Source organism: Cupressus sempervirens, chromosome 4 (assembly GCF_028749045.1).
Source record: "Cupressus sempervirens isolate cs-2001-9-10 chromosome 4, ASM2874904v1, whole genome shotgun sequence".
NCBI classification, from domain to species: Eukaryota; Viridiplantae; Streptophyta; class Pinopsida; order Cupressales; family Cupressaceae; genus Cupressus; species Cupressus sempervirens.
The window spans coordinates 720,447,575-720,472,807 of NC_143121.1; positions in this window are offsets into that span (position 1 = coordinate 720,447,575).

Sequence of the window (25,233 nt, forward strand, 5' to 3'; positions counted from 1 at the left end):
TACTGCTAAGGTCTACCCAACAGAATATATAGCAACAATCCTTAAGCGTAATATCACACAAAAATTCATCAAAATAGTTTACAATCTTGAATTTCACAACACATTTCTAACTTACCAACAATTTGTGGTCATCCTTGACTTATGAAACCTAATAGGGTTTAGGATGTGTCAACCTCTATAACTAAAATTTTTAAACTAGCTCCTCTAATGCCAAATCTGTTGAACTTCCTCTATAGATGATCACTTTACAACATTTTCCTACCATCGTACATTTGGTGTTGAAAAGACTTCTCCTTAAGATAGGTTCCTCATCAACTATCTTATTACACAAAGTTCTTGCCATTAGATTTTCTCCAACCTCAGGTTCACAAGGTGAACCCTCAAAATCTCCTTGAATCACAACATATCTATTACCTTATTGATTTTCACCAAAGTTCCTACACTCAAAGGATCTATGTCCTTCTTTTCCACATCTAAAACAATTACCATGAAAACCTCTTCTAGAATAAGAATTCACTCTTCGTCTATAAGAACTAGTACCTCCTTGGTAAGAACTACCACCTTTCCACTCAATCTTCCCTTTATCTTTACTCTTCCATTCATAATTATGCTTGTCTTATATAGAATTGTCATATCTGCCACTTTCTCCATAAGATCTACCTCTACCACTCTAGAATCTACCACCTCTACTTATTCTGCTTTGTTCATACTTGTCAATATTTCATCAACCTTAAAGGCATATTGATATGCTTCTTCCACACTCTCCAATTTCACAAAACTTATCTCATCTTGAATTCTAGATTTCAATCCATTCATGTACCTTGCAACTTTCTCAACCTTGTCATCCACATGTCTAGATCTTATGTCTAATCTATAGAATTCCTCAATATACCCCTTCATAGTCATGTCCTTTTGTCTCAAATTTACATCATTCTCAACAAGATAACTTGATAATCAGCACAAAGGAACTTCTTGTTAAATTGTGGTGACTAATCAGGAAAGTATTGTACATACTTCATAAATAGTGGGGTTCAGGGCATCACCCCGAAAAAAAATTTTGGGCAGTAGCCGACATATTATGGCTGACATATGGCTGACATGTTATAACCCTAAAGCGGTTTAATACTTGTATAAAAGGGTTTAGGGTTGGGTATTTTTTTCATAATGTTGTGATACAAAATTGGTTCTTGCGGCAGTATTGAGCTGTAAGGGATTATGGATTGTAATCAGGTTGTAATCATTGGATTGTAATAAGATCGGACTTGCTGTTTGGTGGACGTAGCCCAGGGATTGGGTGAACCATGTTAAATCTTGGTGCCTTGTGTTCATTTCTATGTGTTCTATTATTTTCTGTTATTGTTTATATTTGCATATAGTTTTTATTTCTGTTTGTGGTTTATCCTAACAAGTGGTATCATAGCCAGGTTGTCTTTTAGTTATCCTCTGCAGGAAAGTCTCACGGTTAAGTGGGAGTCTCACAGTTGAGTGGGAGCGATGGCAGATGAGGGTAAGTTGAGGGTTGATAGGTTTAATGGGCAGAACTTCCAGTTATGGAAGACGCAAATGGAAGACTATTTATATTAGAAGGATTTATGGAAGCCGTTGGAAGGAAAAGCCAAGAATCAGGGAACTATGTCAGAGGTTGAATGGGATCTTTTGGATAGAAAGGCACTCGGAAGCATTCGGTTATGCTTGGCACCATCGATGGCATTTAATATTACAAAAGCAAAGATGACAGAAGATTTGATGAAAACCCTAGCGATACTGTATGAAAAGCCGTCCGCTTCAAATACTGTATTTCTCATGAAGCGTTTATTTAATATAAAAATGGCAGAAGGTAGATCTATTGCAGATCATTTAAATGAGTTTAATACTATTACTAGTCAATTATCTTCTGTGGGTATCAATTTTGATGAAGAAATTAGGGCTCTCTTGATTTTGTGTTCTTTGCCTGAAAGCTGGAATGGCTTGGTAATGGCAGTGAGTAATTCTGTTCCTAGATCTAGTACCCTAAAATATGATGATGTGATCGGTGTTATTTTAAGTGAGGAAACTCGTAGAAAATCCTCAGGTGGATCTACATCAGGAAGTTCTTTAAATGCACAAAGCAGGGGCAAAATGACTGAAAGAGGAAGTAACTCTAGAAATCGTGGGAAATCAAGAGGAAAGTCAAAGGGGAGGAGGTCTCAATCGAGAGGACCAAATGATTGCTGGTACTGTGAGAAACCAGGACACAAAAAGAAAGATTTTTGGAATCGAAAGAAAAATGAAGGAGATAAATCAGATGGAGACAAGGAGGCAAATGTGGTAAGTAACAAATCCGAAGAGGATGCTTTTCTTCTGTCTTTAGAGAGTGTTGATGATTAATGGGTTTTAGATTCTGGTGCTTCATTTCATGCTACACCTCATAGAGGTTATTTCATTGATTATGTCCAAGGAGATTTTGGGCTTGTTTATTTGGGGGATAATGAACCCTGTCAGATTGTTGGAAAGGGAAAAATTAAGATTAAGTTGTAGAATGGGAATCATTGGCTACTACATAAGGTAAGACATGTTCCAAAACTAAGTAGAAATTTAATTTCAGCAGGGCAACTTGGTGATGAGGGTTGTGTAGTTACTTTTAATGATAAAAATTGGAAGGTTTCAAAAGGTTCCCTTGTAGTAGCAAAAGGTGTGAAAGTAGGCACCTTATATCTTTATACAGGTCATATTGTTCCTTCTACTTTGATTGTTTCAGAGAAAAATGAATATTTAGGAACAATTACTACAGTTGAGCAGGGAGAACAAATAGCTGCTATAGATTCTGATACAGCGCTATGGCACAATAGACTTGGGCACATGAGTGAGAAAGGTATGAAAGTACTTCATTCAAGGAAAGTTTTACCAGGTCTAAAATGTGTGAATATGGATTTCTATGAAAGTTGTGTGTATGGAAAACAAAAGAGAGTAAGTTTTGTAAAGACAGGGAAGGAAAACAAAATGGAGAAATTAGAGCTTGTGCATACAGATGTATGGGGACCAGCCCAGGTATCTTCCCTTGGTGGCTCTCACTATTATGTTACATTTATTGATGATGCAACTAGAAAAGTATGGGTTTATTTCCTTAGACAAAAATTTGATGTATTTCAAACTTTTAAGAAATGGAAATGCTTGGTTGAAAATGAGACTGGTAAGAAATTAAAATGTCTTAGATCTAATAATGGTGGTGAGTATTGCAGTCATGAATTTGAAGATTATTGCTCCACTAATGGTATTCGTAGCCAAAAAAATTTTTCAAGGACTCCACAGGAAAATGGAGTGGTTGAACGCATGAACAGGACTATAATGGAGTGCGCAAGGAGCATGAGGATGCATGCTGGGTTGCTCTTACACATGTGGGCAAAGGCTGTCAATACTGTAGTATATTTGATTAATAGAGGTCCCTCTACTCCTTTGGGCTATGGTATTCCAAAGGAAGCATGGACTGGTAAGAAGGTGAGTTGTTCTTTTCTCAAGACCTTCGGTTGTGAAGCTTTTGCTCATATAGACTCTGAAAATAGAACCAAGCTAGAAGCTAAATCAAAGAAATGTGTCTTTGTTAGATATGGCATTAATGAATTTGGTTATAGGCTTTGTGATTTTGAAAATCTTAAAATTATTAGAAGTCGGGATGTCATATTCAATGAGAAAGTGTTGTACAAAGATCTGTTGCAGCAACATGAGAAGAAAGAAGATGATTATGTAGTGTTGGATGATACTCCAAAAGCTGATGTTCCAGCCATTCCTCATGATGTGAAACAACTGCAACAACAAATACCACACACACCAGTGAATGTTAGATGGTCAACAAGGCAAATTAGACCTCCACAAAGGTTTTCTCCCTCTTTGTATTCTATTTTACTTACTGATGCTGGTGAACCTGAAAGTTATGATGAAGTTGTACAAGTGGATACTAAGATTCAGTGGGAGTCTACAATGAAAGATGAAATGGACTCTTTGCTGAAAAATAAGACATGGGATTTGTGCAAGTTGCCTGCAGGTAAAAAGGCTTTACAAAATAAATGGGTTTACAGGTTGAAAGAAGAGGAAGGAGGTAAGAAAAGATTTAAGGCCAGGTTAGTTGTAAAAGGATTTGCACAGAAAAAGGGAATTTATTTTGATGAGATATTTTCTCCTGTTGTTAAAATGACTTCTATTCGTATTGTTTTAAGTCTTGTGGCTACTGAAGATTTGCATTTAGAGAAGATGGATGTTAAAATAGCCTTTCTTCATGGTGATTTGGATGAAGAAATATATATGGCTCAGCCACAGGGTTTTGAGGTCAAAGGTAAGGAGAACTTAGTGTGCAAAATGAAGAAAAGTTTATATGGCTTGAAGCAAGCACCTCGGCAATGGTATCTGAAATTTGACAGTTTTATGCATGAGCATGGATATAATAGGTGTCATTCAGATTACTGTGTTTATTTTAAGAGGTTGGATGATGATAGCTACATTATTTTATGTTTATATGTTGATGATATGCTTGTAGCTGGGTCTAACATGGATCATATTAAGGAGCTGAAACGCCAATTAGCACATGCATTTGCTATGAAGGATTTGGGGGCAGCAAAACAAATCCTTGGTATGAAGATTTGCAGAGATAGGAAGAACAGAACATTGACGCTATCTCAAGCTGATTATGTTGAGAAGGTGTTGCAACGTTTCTCTATGGAGAATGCTAAAGCTGTCACCACACCTTTACCTGGTCATTTGAAATTGACTAAGGAGATGTGTCCCAAGACACAGGAAGAGGAGGATAAGATGTCCAAGGTACCCTATGCTTTAGCTGTAGGAAGTTTGATGTATGCTATGGTATGCACTAGGCCAGATATTGCACATGCAGTGGGAGTCGTTAGCAGGTATATGAGTCATCCAGGATTTGAGCATTGGAATGTTGTCAAGTGGATTCTCAGATATTTGAGAGGAACATCCAATAAGTGTTTACACTTTGGGGGCTCTACTACTGATTTACAGGGCTATGTTGACTCGGATTTGGCTGGGGATATTGATACCAGGCGGAGTACTATAGTTTATGTCTTTACTGTTGGTGGGGCAGCCGTGAGCTAGGTTTCTAGGTTACAGAAGATTAATGCTCTCTCCACTACAGAGGCAGAGTATGTTGCTGCTACAGAGGCAGCCAAAGAGATGATATGGCTTCAGTTCTTCTTGGAAGAATTGGGACATCCTCAGAAGGATAATTATTTGTTCACAAATAGTCAGAGTGCCATTCATCTTGCTAATAATTCAGCTCTGCATTCTAAGACCAAACACATACAGTTGCGGTACCATTTCATTCGGTCAGTTTTGGAGGATGGACAGTTAAAGATGGAGAAGATACATACTAATGAAAATCCAGCAGATATGTTGACAAAGGTTGTAACAAGGGAGAAGCTGAACTCCTCTTCAGCTTCAATTGGTCTTTTAGACTAAACATGCATAAAAGAATAGTAGACTCCGGGATGGTTTGATCCAGTGGGAGCCCCATGTGGTAGTGGTATTGCTACAGGATCAGTCTCCAAGTGGGAGATTGTTTTTTAGTGTGGATCCTGATCAGTCCCCAAGTGGGATATTGTTAAATTGTGGTGACTGATCAGGAAAGTTATAACCCTAAAGTGGTTTAATACTTGTATAAAAGGGATTAGGGTTGGGTATTTTTTTCATAATGTTGTGATACAAAATTGGTTCTTGCGGAAGTATTGAGCTGTAAGGGATTACGGATTGTAATCAGGTTGTAATCACTGGATTGTAATAAGATCGGACTTGCTGTTTGGTGGACGTAGCCCAGGGATTGGGTGAACCATGTTAAATCTTGGTGCCTTGTTTTCATTTCTATGTGTTCTATTATTTTCTATTATTGGTCATATTTGCATATAGTTTTTATTTCTGTCTGTGGTTTATCCTAACACTTCTTCTTCACTTTGTTCACCATTTTCAGCCAGGTTTTGATATTTTTCTTTCCTCTTCTTTGTCTATCAATTTGCAAATGCTCCCACCATAATGAGGCATGACCTTTCAACCTAGTGACTACAATCTTCACCTTCCTACTATTAGGAGTGCCTACAAAGTCAAAGAAATTCTCCATATTAGAGATCCAATCCAACACAACATTTCTATCCAATTTTCCATCATAAGGAGCAACTTTTATATCATGCTTTAAATGTTCCCTAGATAACACTCTCAATAATCTTTCCTCATCTTGATCTTCCTCAAGTTCTCGATTAGGTTTTGGTGTCATTTCTTCATCATCACTCACATCATTTAGATGCATTCCTCTCCTCTAGGTTGTCTCCATGACATCGAACCTAATTGCAATTTGTCTCAATATGTCCATAATTGTAGTATCAACATTTACTCTACCTTGAACCATCTTGACAAATAGGTTCCTAGTTAAAATCATAGATCTGTGTCACCATTTACAATATCAAAAACCTATTTTGGTCAAATCTCATTTCACTATCAAAACTCATTTTTTTCAAAAATTAAAAATACCCTTTTATAGATCTCATATTCAATATCATCATTATATAAATTTTTTAGTGTTTTGGTTAGTTATAATATGTTATAATTTTAAAATATTAGAAGTCAATATTTCAACATTTTAGAAGATTCTCCCTCAAAAAAGTGGAAAAAATAGTAAATCATATCAAAAAAAATTTAAAAATTATATTTATCTCTAGAGGAGAGAGTCATCTTCATGAATATGTAAATTTTTTTCAAGAAGGTGTAGATTTGATAAGAAAAAATTGTTGGATTCTGATAAGGTTGAGCTTGATTACTTATGACAAAGAAAATATACATAAAAAATAATTATTTCTTTTTTTCTCCTAGCTATACATGTCATCTATAAGATATTTTCAAATCAAAACAAAAAAAGACGATTTTCATATACTTTTTTGACGAGAACTACACCCTATGTTTTTTACCATTAAAAAAGGAACTGCAGAATTAAATTAAATAAATAAATTATTAGTCAAAAAATAATAAAAATTATAGCCATAAATTTCATCCAATTCTACACATTTTATCAGTTTACATCATCTTCAAATTCTAAACACAAATACCATTTTTTTGTCATTAATGTTGAACTGTCACATTTTGATATCACGTTTCTTTATAAAAGGTGACATAGGTTTGTGCTTTTACCCTTAGACTGTCAAATCATAACCCTCTAGAAGTTATAGGTTAAATCCGTAGATCCATACACTACAACCAAATCCAACTTAGGGTTCTACATTATCCAATTTCCTCAAGGAGGAACCCAGATCTGATACAACCTAATGCAAGGAGCATGTGAATAGCTGGGGCCAATGGCCCACCTAACAATCCAATCACCTTCTTGAGTGAACACAACAAAATAAAAAAACATAGAAAACAACACCAAGGAGAGAAAGAAAAAAAAAATACTTTATTGATTCATCAAATTATATGCATACATGCCCAATTGTAAGGCCTTATGGGTTATGACCAATGAGACTTATGAAATCTTAGACTTAGAATTTTTATAGGTCCTTAATTCAGACTTCCAAGTCCCTCAACTATGCATCCTCCCTCTAGCATACCTAACCTAACCTAAACACCCCTATTTATACTTTCCAAAATAGCTTATAGAAGAATATAGATTGCTACATAATAGAAGGTTGACCTTAAAATGGTCTATAGACATCCCAAGATGAGATCCTTATAGTAAATTCATGATCCAAATTAAATACATGAGTTGACTCACACTAAGAACCAATCACAAAAAAACTCGATCAAAGAAGGAACTGAGCATCAACAAACATCAAGTTGACTCAGCACATGAAGGAACATGCTATCAACACTCAATAGCTTGAAACATATATAAATGCTTGGCCAACACTGGGCAACTCCATACATATAGGAACTCAGGAATGACTACAACTCAAAAACCACTAGAACTTGGCATTAACTAGTAGAATGGACAAAAATAAGCAGGCAAGGAAACCCAAGATGCTCCTACATCAACTTACCAACAACCTCTATGTGATTTTTTTTTGAGACACTTGTTGCTAGAATTTTTTAAAAAGGATTGAATAGTAGATCACCAATAATGGTCAAGAGCCTTGTTTAATATTCCATAAGTACTTTAGTGAATAATTTAAATTTGTGGATGTGTAGTTTTCCTAAGTGCGTTGAAGAGCATTAGCAAAAAAATAAAATCAAAGCTATTAGTATCTAAGTCCAAATATATAGGGATTTGTAAACTAGCATGTATGGCAAGATGTATAGGGAAATCAAATTGCAATACCAAAAGGAGATAAATAAGGAACTAAAGAATGGAGAAAAATCACAATAACAATGCAGGATTCTCACATAGGAAAGAGGGACAATACATTTTTGAAATGATGAAACATGTTATAGAATCAAAATGAATGTTGAAAAATTCTATGGGGAGTCCAAGAGAGCTCCATCTTGCATGAGATAATGTATGTTCAATATCATTTGGAAGAATGAAAGAAAAATTCATTACAGATCCCAAATGTGCAAAGATGATTATGTTAGAAAGTAAATTTCACCAACACAAGTGAGAGAGGTGGTGAATTAGTTATGTGTCAAATAAAACTTAAATCCACTACAATAATAAAAATAGAGGATGATGTAAAGAGATAAAATATACATAATGATGCAATGATTTTTTGACTAGGGAAACCCTTGATCATAAGGAAAACCTCAATGGAGATGGAACCCATAATTGATGTACTAATATGAAATTCCTTGTGAAAGGATTAGACCCTATTAGGAGCCAATTAAAATACAATCAATATGTTTCTGTTAGGAGACTTTGAATCCTAGCCATAAGATTTCATCCTTGTTAGGAGCATGAAGAAGACAATTGACCCCATTTTCCAATTTGCTTCAACAATTATCATACAAAAAATCTTCAGGATAAAAAATCCAAGTAGTCTATTAGTCCCTTTTGAAATGGTTTCTCTCTAAAATTTGAATTTTCAAACCATGTCAATAGTTCCTTTATTTTGAATTTTCTCAAGGTGGGAAGGCTTGTCAAAATACCCTAGTTCTTTGATATGCAAAGCTAAATCTTCAAAATATATATATTAAAAAATTATTATTAGGGTTTTCCTAAATTATCACTAGTTCTAATCATGGTGGTGTCCTAGGTTTTCATCTTCTTTTGTCCCCTTGGTGCAATTTTTTTATTAGGGTTTTCCTTCCTTTTTTCTCAGTATTTCACCTTTCAAAAAACCTTTGAAAATAAAATTTTCCCTAACCATTTGATCTCATGGAGATCAATGACTATTGCTATATCATTATTCAAAGAAGAAAGGATGTTAAACTTAGTGATATAGTGATAGGAAGAGATGCATCTAGTAGGTCAATGTGAATTCAATGTTGATTAAGATATCTTAGCCCTTAGATGTAGATCAAATCCACGATGGTCATTTTGTCATCGAAGGAAGGTGTGGCCTTTTTTAAGAATCATGACATAATGATATGAAGCCACATGGATGAAGTGGGACCTAATAGTTCACAAAGTCTCAAAAGGAAATGTCATCATTATGAGCTAATAGATGTTAGATTATGGTTCACCCTTGATTCAAATTAAGCAATTTTCAAATATTATCCTAGTCATTAATCATCTCAAAGATCAATGATAGTGGTCATGTCACAGTAAGAATATATGAGGTCCTTAATCATGGCAACCACACGATGTAGTGATGTGTGTCCCAGTGGGGCCACAGAAAAGGAACATAACTCAAGACCTTTGGACCATCAGATCAAAATAAGATTTACGGTAGTCATCTTTTCAATGTGAAAAGATGATCAATAGATAGACATAACAACAAGAAGCCACAAATTTATTACCAATCAATACCACATGGATTGTGGGTCATTTTTCCCAAAAATTTCCTTGGCTGTGATATTTAGTATAGTTTTCTATTGTAGAGGGTTTTTCTAAGAAGAGAGAAAATTTGTCTTGGAGACAAGAAGATGGGAGGAAAGTGAAAAAGAATTGAATTGGCAAGTTGAAAAGAGTGGAGGAAGAAGAGGGAAATATAGAAAATACTAGAGCAAGGGAAATTTACTGGTTTTATGGAAAATTTGAAAGGAAACAACCCTGCCATTACTGGAAGTTCATAAAGACTTAGAAAGATAGGAGTGTTCTGGTGGGAAATCAAAGGATGGAGGTGTCTAAAGAAATCATAGCTGAAGCTACAAGGCTAGATATGGAGGCTATTAATTTCTACCAGGACAAGAAGCTCTCAGATCAAGCGGTCGATGAGTTTGCAAATTTAGCTAAAGAATGCAATAGACTAGTGAAAATAGGTAATTCCTACTTTAGCCTAGCTTCCATTTTGTACCCTTGGAGATTTGTTATGTTTGTGACTATTGAGTATCTTACTTTAGATGGGCACTTCACTAAGATATATGGTCACCATTTCATGTTAGTCAACCATTTTAGGCATGGGGTTAGGATAAATTTTCCTTTTTACCTCAAACAATCTCTGAGTAATTCTATTCTTGCCTTTCAAAATGATCCTGAGGGAGACCATGCTTGCCATGAGGGGTTAATGGTTTTAATAATGAACCTTATGAATTCAAAAAAGGTGGATAGGCCTAGAAAGAGTAAGAAATCACTTGATTATGAGATTGAGGGCAATGATTCTAAAGAGGATTTTGATAAGGATATTGAGGATGAGGTGGATGAGGTTGATTTGAAGAAGAACATGAAAGGGGATTTGGGAAGCTCTTCTGTAAAGAAAAGGAAGGGAAAGGAGAGTGAGTCAGATCAAGATAGTGATTATGAAAGGGCTTCTAGAAGAGAGGAACCACTAGGAAGGTCTCAAGAAATAGGGAAAAGAAAGTGGAATAGGTTTATGTCCCCTCTGATGATGAACCTTTAATTAAGAGGATGGAAAGAAAAAGAAAAATTGCATTTTCCTGAAATGCGAGTGATGACAATGATCTCAAGGAGATGGACCTAGATAGAAGCAAATAGGGGGAGTGGTCCAGGGGCACCTATTAAAACAATTAAGAACACCTTGGTACTAGATGAAGACAATGGAGCAAAAACCTCTTTGAGGGTCAATTGGAACATTCTAAGGCCAATAATGGCATATTGTAATGGACAAAGTACATTGAAGGTCAAAGGTCCTAATAAAGCCCTATGGGAAACATAATGTAAAAAAATGGCCAAATGAGTCATAAGGGATAGTTGAGAGTAGTTTCTTGTTTTTATGCATTTAATAAGCTCATAGAATCAATTCCAAGTCAGTAGCATAGGTTAGAAGGGTAGAATATGCATAAAAGTCATAGTTTGTAATTTGAAATTTAAACTCAAATGATCACTTATAGTTTTGGAGGGAAAGTATTTTTTGAGTTGTTTTATCATTTTAAATGCTTGGATTAGTTTGGGGTTGGTTGGAATTGGTTGATGGCAACCTTATAAAGTCTTTATAGTCATTTTGTAAGGCTTGCTACAGGAAAGCAATAAAAGTTTTCGTATTTACTGTCATATTTGATGTTTTTGTGTTTTCCTTGACATTGATTAACTAGAAGATTGATGTTATAATTCTTTAAGGGTTCCTTTATCAAATCCTTGCATGAATCATATACTTTGAAGGTCTAAAAGATAATACTTTTAACTTTTTGTTACTGGCTGTCATAGTGAACAATCAATTTCTAATAGTTTTGTGTGATTTTTAGGATGTTTGGGTCCATCCTACGAATGTACTTGGCTGATTCTCATAGGATGGAAGCCCCTAGACATGTATAATGTATCACTAACCATTGAATGATAGGAATGAAGAAAAGTTATAGGTGTACACCATGAGGATTGATTGAAAGGTGCATTGAAGGGCTGCCATAGGTGTAGCAGTAGGGAATCTACCTTAAGGAGGTAGGTTTTTTCAGTTTGATAGCATTAGGAGATGATAAATGAATGGTGATTGTTGAAGGATAAGTTTTTGATATTGAGTTTTGCAGGTTAAACAAGAAGGCCCTAGTTTTGGAGTCATTTTAAGGAGGGTTTTGGATTTTAGGCATCTAGGAGTGTAACCAGGACTTAAAACCTTCAAAATCCTTTGGTTTGGGTTATTAATAAAGATTGTGCAAAAGGATAATGATAGAGTTCAAATTTGAAGAGTACTTCCTTCACAAACATGCACAATTAGGCCTCTTGGAGATTGAGGATAGCGTGTTTTGAGGACTTTTTTACAAAGGAATCGATACTAAAATTTGATATCTTATAAAAATCTCAAAAGGGTATCTAGATATGGGGTTTTATTTTTGAGTCAATTGGAGAAAGTTATTGTAAAGAAGGAAAAACTATTTTAGAAGGGCTAATTGGCAACTAGGCCTAGTAAAAGGGCAAAATTGGTCTTTTTAAATTACCTGATGATTTGTGGGTTTAGAAACTTGGGAATATGTTGGTTGAAATTTTCTAAGGTATGTAGAGGTGGAGGAAACACTTGGTGAAGATAGAACCAAGTTTGGAGCCTTTGGTAGTAGTGAGTGCATTTGGGAACACTATGGTATCATTGGGGTTTGGGTTCATATTATATTTAAATTCTCAAGTTTGTGGTAGATCCTTCATCCTTTGCATCAAGAAGCAGGACTACTTTGAACATAATAGGGAAGAGGATGAGCAGGGGTTCCTAAAGGGAATCATGGGTAACCCAAGGTTAATTATGAAGAATATTGGTACCCTTAAAAAAAACATGTAGGAGATTTCAAAGGACTTTGATCAGCTTAGCAAGACAGCAAGGGGGGAGTGAACACTAGGTCACCACATTGATAGGCTATTTGAGGTTATTGGCAATACAGAAGAGGTAAAAAACTTGACGAAGCATGTGCCAACAATTAAAACCAAAAATAGGAACCTTGATTAGTTACGCAAAGATATTCAAAAAAGGATGGATAGTCTGGATGCTAGAGTAAGTAACATGGAAAAAATAGTCAATAAATTGGCATATCAAAATTACAGTATTTTGAATACTATGGCCAATAACTTCAATACCTTGCTAAAGAAGACTGAATGGAGTAAAGACCAAGACTCCCCTACTATGAATGAGGACTAGGGCCCAACAAAGTGCACAAGGGCCAATTCCAAGAAGACTAAAGGAGTGGAAGTGAAAAAATTGGATGAAATGAAAGCTTCTACATAAAATATGAACATTCTGGCAGATCAAGCTGTGGACCTGTTGAAGACTTTGTAGTTGTCCAAGAGCTATTCTTTTACTTTTCCTTTTTTGTCTTTTAGTGCATAGTTATACTTTGGCCTCCTATTTTTGTGGTTGTTTATTTGTTCTCTAAGGCATTTTTTTAATCTAAACTTATTTGTTTGTACTTCTCTAATACTTTGTTAAAGGTTTTGGGTCCTTTAAAACCTATTTTCACATAATCAAAATGACAAGAAGCCACATATCTAGTGGGTCTCAGGGAATGGCAACGTATGCAAGTTTCTCAATCATGGATTAGGAACAAAATCAATGATAGTCATGTTATCACTATTTCAAGATGAATGCATTTGAAACAAAGAGAGAAAGTGACTGTGTGACATGTGGAATAAGTGCGCCACCCAAAGTTGGTATAAATTGTTTCCTTGAAGCCATTAGATCAAGTATCGATCTATGGTAGTTATTATGTCATTATGTAGAGATGCAGGTCCTTTAAACATAATGACATAAAAACATAAAGATATGTGTTTAAGGTGGGCCACATGTGGAAGAAAAAACTAAGGAACCTAACATGATCTAATTCATTCGATGCGAAATAAATCTACAATTGTTCCTTTGTTAGCATGAAAATTTGCATGACCTTTAACCATAGCAACATAACACTAAGATGGCACATATCTCAGGTTTTCATGGCCAGCATAGTAAGGATGCAAGTAGAAGATGGGATTTCTAGCTGGAAAGATATAATTAGTTTGATTGCCATGTTAGGGTGTAGAAAAATGAGTTAGCAACAAGATCACATCAAGTCCATCAAATGTAACACAGATCAATGGTCTCTTTTTAAAAAAATTACGAAACATCCATCCCTGCTCCCTAGAAAGAATCTATGGAAAATTGAAGGCTCCTCTTGTGGATAGAATGCAAAAATATAATGGAGAAATAATGTTTACTCTACAAAAGAATAAGTTGAAGAGCTAGAATAGGGTGCAAGTGAAAGGTAAGGTCAATACTAAGAAAAAATGTGAATTGTTGCAGCTAGGAAGTGACAAGATTTTTCCCCATAAGTGATACTTTCCATTTCTTTACAAGATATTGCTATAGATGTCTTTATCTATTTGCAAAATGCCTCCAAAAAAGGGTTTCTTAGGTCAAACAAACTATATACATAGAAATGTCCATGACAATTTCTTAGAACAATTAAAGGAATCAACCAATGATGCAATACAAATGAAGAAGTTAATCCCTATTTCTACTAGACTAAAATTGGTAGAGGGTTTGTATGATAGAGGTAATTGGACCCATGATGTAGTAACATCTAAGAATGGGTTGCAACCATTCAAAAAGTGGTTTTCAGGAAGGAAATTCTTCACCCCACATGGTAATATATGGAATTTTGACCTTGGAAGATTTGTTGTTCTTGGAGTGCTTATGGACTTAGACCTTCTAACATCAGTGGAAAGGCTTCATGATCCAATCACCAAGATAGTACAAGGGATAAATGGAGAACAATTAATCAACACTCAAAGAGATCAGAGAAGTATTTAGGATGGATATTATCTCTTAGTATCATGAAGTCATTAATTTCCAAGAATTAGAAAAGGGGTATCAAGCCCAGAAAGTGTATGTTAGGCAAGGACCTTAAGAGAACATCTAACAGTCATTGGGAATACAACATTGGTCACAGCTTCAACCCTAGAGCCCTTCAAGAAATAATTTTTTAATTCTCATGCATTGGATATTTATATGTCTTTATGTTAGGTTTTTGGGGAAGATGAATAGAGCTATATGCTTGTTAATTTTATATACTTGATGGTGCAAATTCCTTGATTTGGAGTTAATGCCATCTTTGATTTTTCCTCATTCTTCGCTTAAGAAATTCATGTTGGATTAGTTGTAATTGTAAAAGGGAAAGTGGAGAAAGCATTTGGTTGGTATTCAATGTTAATGCAAATGTTTCTTTTTAAAGGAGTTGCTTATTTTGAAAAATAAATGCAATTGACAAGAGAGTAAGAAGGAGAATCTCTACCTATTTATCTCAAGAGTGTAGACATGTCTTGGGATGTGAATAAGGCTAGCTTTGTTAGATTTGACAAATATTTTACATCAAAGATGAGGATATTATTATCTAGAGAGAATCCAAGGATTCCTAAATTGTTAATATACTTTATTGGACCCGTGGATTCCCCTACTAAGTTAAATATTTCTCATAATTGGCCAGATATCATTCCACATCCAGTTTCCATAGTTTTTAGAGCATATGGATTTCAAGGAACCCCTCATGTTTTTCCATACCAAGTATCTTCGAAGGTTGGTCTGGATGAGATCTTATGGTAAATAGGAGGTTTGGAGGAAGTTGAATTGATAGGAAGATCAAGAGGATCAATCTTTCCCACCTGGACCATTTCTCATTAGTTTGTAATTACAAAAGGGGGATGGGTTCTCTTATAAAAAAAAATTAAACCCTTATAAAATGGAAACATCCCATGCAATATTCTCTGATACTGAGGGATTTTTTGAAGTGTTCAGAAAAAAGAACAAAAAGAAAATAAAAACAAAGCTCATGAACATAGATTTTATTACCTTGAAGATATCATAAAGAATGAGTTCTCCCTGCAAGGAAAAGAAGTTAAAAAGGAGAAATGGAGAGTTTACTCTAGGTTTTTTGAATTTGTGAATTCTTTTGAAAAGGATTACATCCCATTGATAGATGCTAAAACCATGGCTAACAAGGTAAACAAGCTAACGGCTTTCTTTGCTAAGATAATGGATACAGTGAATGAGAATAAATCTATTATAATTAGAACATACCTTGATCAATCATGAGAGGTCATCAGAAAACTAGCTTCAACTCTAACTGTGAGCTCAGGACAATATGTTATTCAAAAGAAACTAGCTTTCACTCTAACTCTAGGCTCAAGACAATATGTTATTTAGAAGAGGCTTAGGTATAATATAGTCAAAGTGGAGAAGCATATTGATAATAAAGGAAAAGAGAAGAGTGATGTCAATGTACTTGCTTCTAAAGCCCACAAGAGACCTCAATATGAGGTATATCCATTAGAGAAAGTATCTAAGAAGAAGAGGACTAGAGAAGCCTCTATGCTTAAGGATCTAGTTTACACACCATCTCAATCACCCCTTCACTTAGGGAATAAACAACTCATAGTTGATAAAATGGAACAACTTGGAAATTAGGGTGAGGTTATGTGCAAGAACATGGTGTGCCAAAAAGTGGCAATCTAAAAAATATGTAGTTTTGAAATATCTCTTGAAGAATTTCAAAACCTATTCCAACTTTTTCTCCACCCATCCTGATACCAAACCAAAATATTAATACCTTTATAAGCCCAAGTATTTCTTTGGATACCAAGCCTATGTGGTCAACTTTAAAAATGTCCCAAAAAATGTGTTTTTGGCTTGCTCTTGTGTGTTTTTTACTTCAAACATGTATCTATTGACTTTTTTCCACCCAAATTTGGTGAAACAAAAAGGGTTTCTTAACAATTTTCTTAGCTTTCCATAAATGTAGTGCCTGTCAAATTACGAGTTTAGTAAGTAATTATTACTTATTTTTTAATAGAGTTATGTATAAAGTGATGATTGATAGACTGATTGAAAAATAACTATAACTTTCAAATGGTACAACATTTTTGAAATCCAAAAGATGCATCACATTCCATGCTTCCTCTACTATAAGGAAAAAAAATTAAATTAAATTCTATAGAATTTTGAATAAGCTAAGGTGGTCAAACATGAGAGTTTTTTAATTCAAAAATTAATATAGTAGAAAATTCATAATTAATTATTTATGTAGAATAATGTTAGCCATATTTTCCCTCTTGCTAAAAAATTGAGTTTTTCCTGTCAAACATGGCCAACAGTCATATCTATTCAAATATTCAAATGACATAAGGGAATATTTAAAACTTTCTCTTATCCCTTATTTTCCTAAATTCAAGCTTTTCATGTTTTATCCCTTTCAAGTTCTTAGTCATGACCATGTGATTATCTTTCACTGCCTAATCGTCGCAATTTGTGACTTAACCATTTACCAAGTTGTGAATGTGTGACATGGTCTTTTCAGTAGTCAGCATGGCTTTGTGGTTTAGGAGGCTAACATCTAGTTATGAGTAGTGACATAGTGATTTCTCTTTATCCCTTGGTCACTGGATGATGATCTTAACTCAAGATTTAAGTTGTGATGTTGTGACCCTTCCTCATTCGCATAATCACTAGCAGTTTAGTGTAAACCATGGTCAAGATGGTGAATTCATGAATCACCTTGTGCACATGGTTGTTGGGGTTAGTGATGGATTAAAGAATTAAGCTATGAAGTAGTGATAACATGAAATGATTAGACCAGATGGTCATTGTAGCTTTGCTAGAGTTATGGCTTTAACCACTGTTAATATTGTGATCATGTGTCTCTCCCTATTCGTATGGTCTCGATAAGTTAAAGATAATCCTAAGTTAAGGTCACAAAGTTGCAGCATGGCATCATATGGATGGACTCAAATGATGTGGTGGCATTGAATTGGTTAGAAGTTCTAACATGGGTGGTAAACCATGTGGTTTTCCCTTGGTCGTGCGATCTCCCAAGATCAATGCATGTTGCTATGCTGCTAAGAAAAAGTGTATGATGAAAATACATAGTGAGATAATAGTAATAAAACACATTTCTTAGTGGGCCCAGATAAAGAGTAAGTGTTGGTGTAAATAGATAGTGTTGGTGCATGGATTTGTTAGAATTAGCATTTTTTGGCAACTGTACTGGTCTAATCTTGTGTTTTACAACTTCAATTGCATCATACGAGCTCATCTGGACTCCTTTTCAAGTTCTATTTTTTTTTGAAAGTGCATATTTTTTCGTCTAGTTTTCAAATCTATAGTTAGATTGTAGTCTTGTTTGGACAAAAATACCACTTTTAGAGATAGATCCTATTTTACATTGTATTGCTTCACAATTTTTGTATTTTTGAGCTACATTATAAAGGTCTAGATTTTTACTCTATATAGAGGTTGTAATCATAAAAATTAGAAAGCCCACTTTGTCCATTTTGACAAGTGGCCCATTATAAATGCACTATATATAAAGTGCCAAAATCTTTCTTTCTTTCTTTGTGTATTGTGTCTCCTTGATCTTGTGTTCTTGCATTATGGATTCTTTTTGAAAGTTAACTCCACATAATTATGCTACTTGGAAAGAAAACATTAGAGAGCCATTTGTAGAAAGAGGTTTATTGCATTATGTCACTGGTGCAACAAAGAAACCTCCTACTGATGCTAATGAAGCTCGAAAAGAAGACTAAGAATCGAAACAAGACATGGCCCTAGGAACCTATTTGAAAAATATCTTTGATCCTATCAAATTTCACATTAGGAAGCTTACCAATCCAATAGAGCTTTGGGCTAAACTTGAAGCTTTGCATGGGACAGTAGATGAAGACATGGCTTACACCATAGAGGATAAACTTTTTAAGTTGGATCCTAGAAATTTTTACACCATCAAGGACTATCTTACCCAAGTAGAAATGTATAGGGCATAGCTTAAGGATTGTGGTGAACCCATCAAGGATGGAAAGATGATCAAAAATTTCATGACTCATCTTCCACCTAAATATGCTCCTTTTCTTTCTAGATTTAACACACAAATTAACAATGGGTAGTGCCTATGTTAAGCCTTCATTCGAGAAATTCTTAGAAATGTTGATCTTAGAACATGACAATCTAGTGGGTATGGGAATTCTCAAGTCTTCCAAGACCAAAGACTTGGTAGAAAATGAAGGTAATTCAAGTGGTAAAAACTCCAACAAAAATCAAAAGTAGTGGAAGGCTAAGCCACAAGATGACACACAATAGTCCTCCTCAAAACAACAATCTTCCTCAAATCAATCTTCTTCCACTCAAAATTCTTCTTCACAACAAGGAAAGTATTCTTCCAAAAATAATCAAAAGGGGAAAAATTCCAACAAAAAGGAGAAGAAAACTTGTTCCTATTGTAAGAGGAATGGTCATGATGAACATGAGTGTAAGGATAAGAAGATTGATGAATTGGTCAACATAATAAAGAAACACAAAATTGATGTACCAAATTCATACAAGGATAAGGGATCTTCATCCACTTCAAAGGGTAAGGGACAAGCTTTAGTTGCAAGTACAAATAATGCTAAGGAATGGGTTCTTGATTTAGGAGCAAGACATCATATGGGTGCTTCAAGGGAGCAATTTTCCTCTTTGAAACCATCAAATGTACCTTACATCTATGTGGGAAATGATACTGAAGTTGAAGTAGAAGGTAAAGGAAATGTTGAGTTGGAAAATGGCATCTTGAAGGATGTTCTTCATGTTCCTAACCTTATCACCAACCTTCTTTGTATCTATCAAATAAATCACTATGGATGTGGCAATAAAGTTGAGTTCCTTCCTGACATAGTTGTGGTGACAAATCTCAAAGATGATTCTATGGTGATGGTTGGAAAGGCAAATCATGAGAAGACTTTATTCTTTCTCATACTTTGTGCCCAATCCATGTCACTTTCCTTGTTGACTCATTCAAATACAAAAAGTAAACTATGGCATGAGAGATTTGGACATTTTAATTACTGCTACCTTCAACAACTCAGCAGTAAGGAAATAGTCATTGGTCTACCTCAAGTCAAGTTTTTAAAGGGTGTATGTAGTTGGTCCTTTTCCAGTACCATCTTTTGGTAAGGCCTGCTATGTTCTCACATTTATTGATGACTTTTCAAGGTACACATGGGTCTTTTTCCTCGCTCATAAGAGTTAAGTATTTGATAAATTCATCACCTTCAAACCTCAAGTTGAGAAAAAATTAGGGAAAGCCACCAAAATCCTAAGAATGAATAATGGCAGAGAATATGTCAACTCTACAATTATAGACTTTTGCACACATGAGGGTATAGATTTTCAACATTTAGTTGCATACATGCCATGTAGAATGATGTAGCTGAAAGAAATAATATAACCCTTAATGAAATGATCACTTGTATGCTTCAACACAAGTCTCTAAATCAAGTGTTTTGGGTTGAAGCCATGTGTTGTGCCAACTACATCCAAAACAGAAGTCCACATAAGGCCTTAGATGGAATAACACCTTTTGAGGCTTGGTGTGGTAGAAAACCAACTTTCAAGCACGTCAAATTTTTTGGTTGTCTAGCATGGGAAAGGATACCTCCACAAAAGCAAAAGGCATTAGAACCTCAAAGCAAACCATACATATCTGTTGGATATCCTGACCATCCAAGGCATACAAACTAATGAATCTAGAGACGCATGAAACTTTTCATGAGAGGAGCGTTCAATTTGAAGAGACATGTCCAAGCTTGGCTTCTTCAACTTCTCCTTCTTCCTCCTTCATGGCTAATGATCATAGTGATGATAGTGACTCAGAAGATGAGATTCCTCCAACTTTGACTCGAAGGACACCACCTTCACAAGGTCAACAAATAGTTGAGGCCATTTCCTCTTCTTCTTCCACTAAATCTCATTGGGCATAGAAAGGTCTTAATGCAATAGGTTCATTGGTGGGAAATCCTTCAGATACTCAGAGGACTAGGTCACAGCACAAGTCATTTCCACATGCATATATAGCCATTGCTTTAGATCCATAGTCATTTAAGGAAGCATCAGGAATTCCAGAATGGGGCAAGGCTATCGAGGAAGAATATAAATCCTTGATGAAGAAAAACACTTGGGACTTAGTTCCCCTTCCTAAGAGAAGAAAGGTGGTTTGATGTAAGTGGGTCTATTGAACCAAATTTGCAGCAGATGGAAGTGTGGATAAACATAAGGCTAGACTAGTTGCCAAATATTTCTCACAAGTTCTAGGTATTGACTATATAAAGACTTTTGTACCAGTTGCCAAGATGAACTCCATTCATCTCACACTAGCAATTGTTGTAGCTCAAGGTTGGGTTGTACACCAAATGGATGTTAAGAGCACTTTTTTGAATGGTGATCTTCATGAGGAAATTTATATGGAGTAGCCACAGGGGTTCGTACAAGATTCTACTATGGTTTGCAGATTGAAGAAGTCTATTTATGGTCTTAAGAAGGCTCCTCAAGCTTGGTATGCCAAAATGGATTCCTTCCTCCTCTCAACAGGTTTCACCAGATGTCACTCTAATTTGAATGTATACATTCTTCAGAAATATGACTCTCACTTGATAATAGTGTTTTATGTTGATGACTTGATCATTACAAGGAGCACTTCATCCATCATTGCCAGTGATAGACTTAGGTTTGCTACATTACTTCCTTGGCATTGAGATCACACAGTCTTTAGCAAGGATTACACTTTCACAACCAAAGTATGCTCTTGACTTGCTTTCTCAATTTCACATGAGTGACTAGAAGCCTACTCCTACTCCCTCTTATTAGGAAGCTAAGTGTACCACTCCACTTGTCGATGCTACTTTATACAGATAGTTAGATGGGTGCTTTATCTACTTGACACATACATGCCCTGATATTGTTTTTGTAGTTGGCATGGTTTCATGCTTTATGCAAGAACCACATGACCTTCATTGGAAAGCTACCAAGAATATTTTTCACTACATAAAGGGTACATATACACATGGGATACATTATACAGCAAGTACAAGACTTTAGCTAATTGGATACACAGACTCAGACTATGTAGGAGACTTAGATTCTTGCAAGTCCACTTCAGGGTACATATTTCACCTTGGTTGTGGTCCTATTTGTTGGCAAATTAAGAAGCAAAACAATGTTTCTCTTTGTTCCATAGAGGCTGAGTATTGAGGAGCTATCAATGTAGCTACAAAGGATCTTTGGTTATAACACATCCTAGACGAGTTTGGATTTGATCTACATAAGCCTACAATTATTCATTGTGACAATTAGAGTGTTATTGAAATCTCTAAGCATCCAGTTCAACATCAGCAAACAAATCACATTGAGGTTCATATGCACTATATCAAAGAGCTTATACATGAGTAGATCATGTCACTATAGTACTATCCTATAGTGAGCAAGTCACTAATATCTTCACCAAACCCTCCACTAAGGTCAAGTATACTCATTTGTGAGATCTGTCGGGGGTGTAAGATGTTGCAGAAAGGGGAGTCCCTTGACTTCTCTCTTCTTTTTCTTCTAGGAGGTAATTTTTCCTCTTCTGAGGTCTTCTTCTCTCTCATCTTATTTATTGTACTTATCTCTCTTTTTGGAGGAGGGTTTTTCACATTAGTTTTTCCCTCTTTCTCTGCTTTATGAGAGATTGCATTGCATCATTTTAGTATTGCTTTTGCACATGGGTACCTAACATGGCCTCGTAGCTAGGACCCATCATGCATTTGTGAGCTTAAGTGCATTCCCCTAAGTTACATTTAAGGGGGGTGTTGGTGTAAATAGATATTTACTATTTACACTTTACTTAAGTTTACTTAGGTTAGTGCATCATTTTATTATTTTGCATTATTTAATTATTTATTTTTATGAGACACTTAGGAGTTTGTGCACCTTTGTGAGTTGTCATGTTGACAACATAGAAATATGCAACTCTAATTATGCACATGGTGTCTACAACACAGGAGTTTGCATCATTCACTAAGTTTTCATGTAGAGAACATAGTTATTCACACTCCTAATTTAGTACATGTTGTCTACAACATTGATTTTCATGTCACACCATTGTAGGCTTATCCTCTCATCATCATACTTACTTATGTGCTTAATGGAGGATAACCCATATCTAGTAGACATGTGCCTAGTTCTATGACTTATCATGATACTGATTCTAAGGCATTCCAGATGCATCTTAGAGGCCTTTATATATAGGCACTCCTAGTGTACTTGTACATTGTATTGAATACTATACAGTTATTCTGATCATACTCTGGTCTAATTTGTGCTTGTATTTTGAGTTCCTTGGTCTTGGGTGAATTCTACCCTAAGGTAGATTCTTACAGTAAGCAATGGAAAATAAGTCCATTTTTGCAAAGTCACGAACATTTCATATTAAGTCAAGGTTCAAGCCACCACGATGTGAATGGCATGTTGGTAGTCTGGATCATAGTTCCACATGGTTTCAAGCATCTAATGCTTGTTAGATTTTAAATTGTGATGATGCAATAAAGTAAAGGTTCTAGCTTCACAATGTTGCAGATAAGATAAATGTCAAGGCTCTAATTGTCAAAATGTTGTGAGATGCCAGTTTCATGTTGTTTCTTGATTGTGGCAGTTAGGAGAAGATGTTAAGGATAGGCTATGAAGCAACAATATGGTTTGTTCACGATTTCACAAGGTAAAATAGTTAATGAAGATAAAGGGTTGTGAAGCCACGATCAATTGTAGTCAAAGGTAAAAAAATGAAAGATAGAAGAGTGGTCAGGTGGTGGAATGATAGAATATGCTTGGTCCACATGGTGAAGCCTGAGGATTAACCCCAATTGGCTGATGACATGGCTGACTTGTCATGCTAATAACAAAGGAAGTAGCTCTTTAATGGTGGATCTGATCTTTTCAATCTCCTTCAACCACTTTCATCATTCCCCATGTCTAATAAATGTTAAGGGACACTCCATTGCCAGTTGATGATCCATCTACTCATTCAAAATGATAATGGCCTCTATTTCTATCTTCTCAAGGTTCTATTTTGTAGATAATATTACTTTCCTATGTCTGGATATGTGCCATGATCAAATCTTTCCCAAATTTGTAGTGGTTGTTCCCTGTAACCTTAAATGTAGTTGTTGAGTTTTTCCATAAGGTGAAAGCTATCTAAGTTATTCTTAAACTATAAAAGTAAATTTTGTATCCCTTCTTAGGGTCGATCTTTTCTCTAGTTCTTTAGCATTGCAGTCTATGCTTTATTACTATAATTTCCTTTGTCTCTGAGATAATACACTCCTCTATTGTATCTCTTTCTTCCATTAATATACTATGCAATACCTTCTTTCCTTTGTGTTAATGTATTGTCTTCATTTCTTAACTATATGATTGTATCTACTTAGCTTTTGAATACTATAAAGTGAAGTCTCTTCCTTATAGAATTCTTTTGGTTTCTAATCTACATATGATTGTTGGATTAAGCAAGGATTGAATTTATATACTTTGAGGTTATATTGATGAAGTGTGCATTTTTGAGTAGAGATAAGGTTGAGCATACTATTTGGTGTATCACCTCCTCTTAGATTAGATTAGGTAGTTTTCTTTCATGCATTCCTTCTCCCTTTTCCTCTCAAGAAATAGTTAAGTGCATCTTGATAGTAAGGAATCTGACCTTCTCTAGAGACTCAATCTCAAGTCACAAAGTCCCACACTTTTGAAATTGTTTCCATATTGCATGAGGCTCCCTTTAGGTAAGACTTTAGGTGAGGGTCAAGGATTTTGTGTCAACAGTTTCTGGCACACCCATTGGGACTCTCATATTGAAACACTTTAAGTTCACTAGTGTCAACAAGACAGGAAGTTCAAATACATTCTAAGGAGTTAGTGTTGCTCTAAGTATTGTTGGGCCTTCAAGAGGCTTGTTTTCAAGTAATTGGTGACTCTATTCTACAATACATGTGGTTTCTAGAAAAATTTGTTGTGGTTCATGCCCAAGGCTCATAAAAGAGCATCTTCTAGAAGTAATTTTCAATACATTGAGATGTCATTTTCAAACCCTAGAAGAAAGAGAAATAGATTATCTCTATCACTAGTTAGGAGTGCAATAGTAGCACATACACCTATAAGACCTCTTTCCACTCCTCTTGTTGATAGACCACAACCTAGCTTGTCATTTTTTCATTTAAATAAAGCATTATTCCATATGGTACAACCTAGAGCACATGCGTTTTACACCTTTAATGGTGGAAGTCCTCTCCTATTGGCTCAAACATGTGATATTCTAATGTTATCTCTCAAAAGTATACCTAATTTCAGTTGTGAGACTTCCATCTCCCCCATAGAACATATTCAAAAAATTTCAAATGTCTCCAATATACATGGTATAATGAAGGATGATGTTGTTGTTAGGCTTCTAGCTTCATCCTTAAAAGAAAAACTATTACAACGATATATAGGTTTGCCTCAT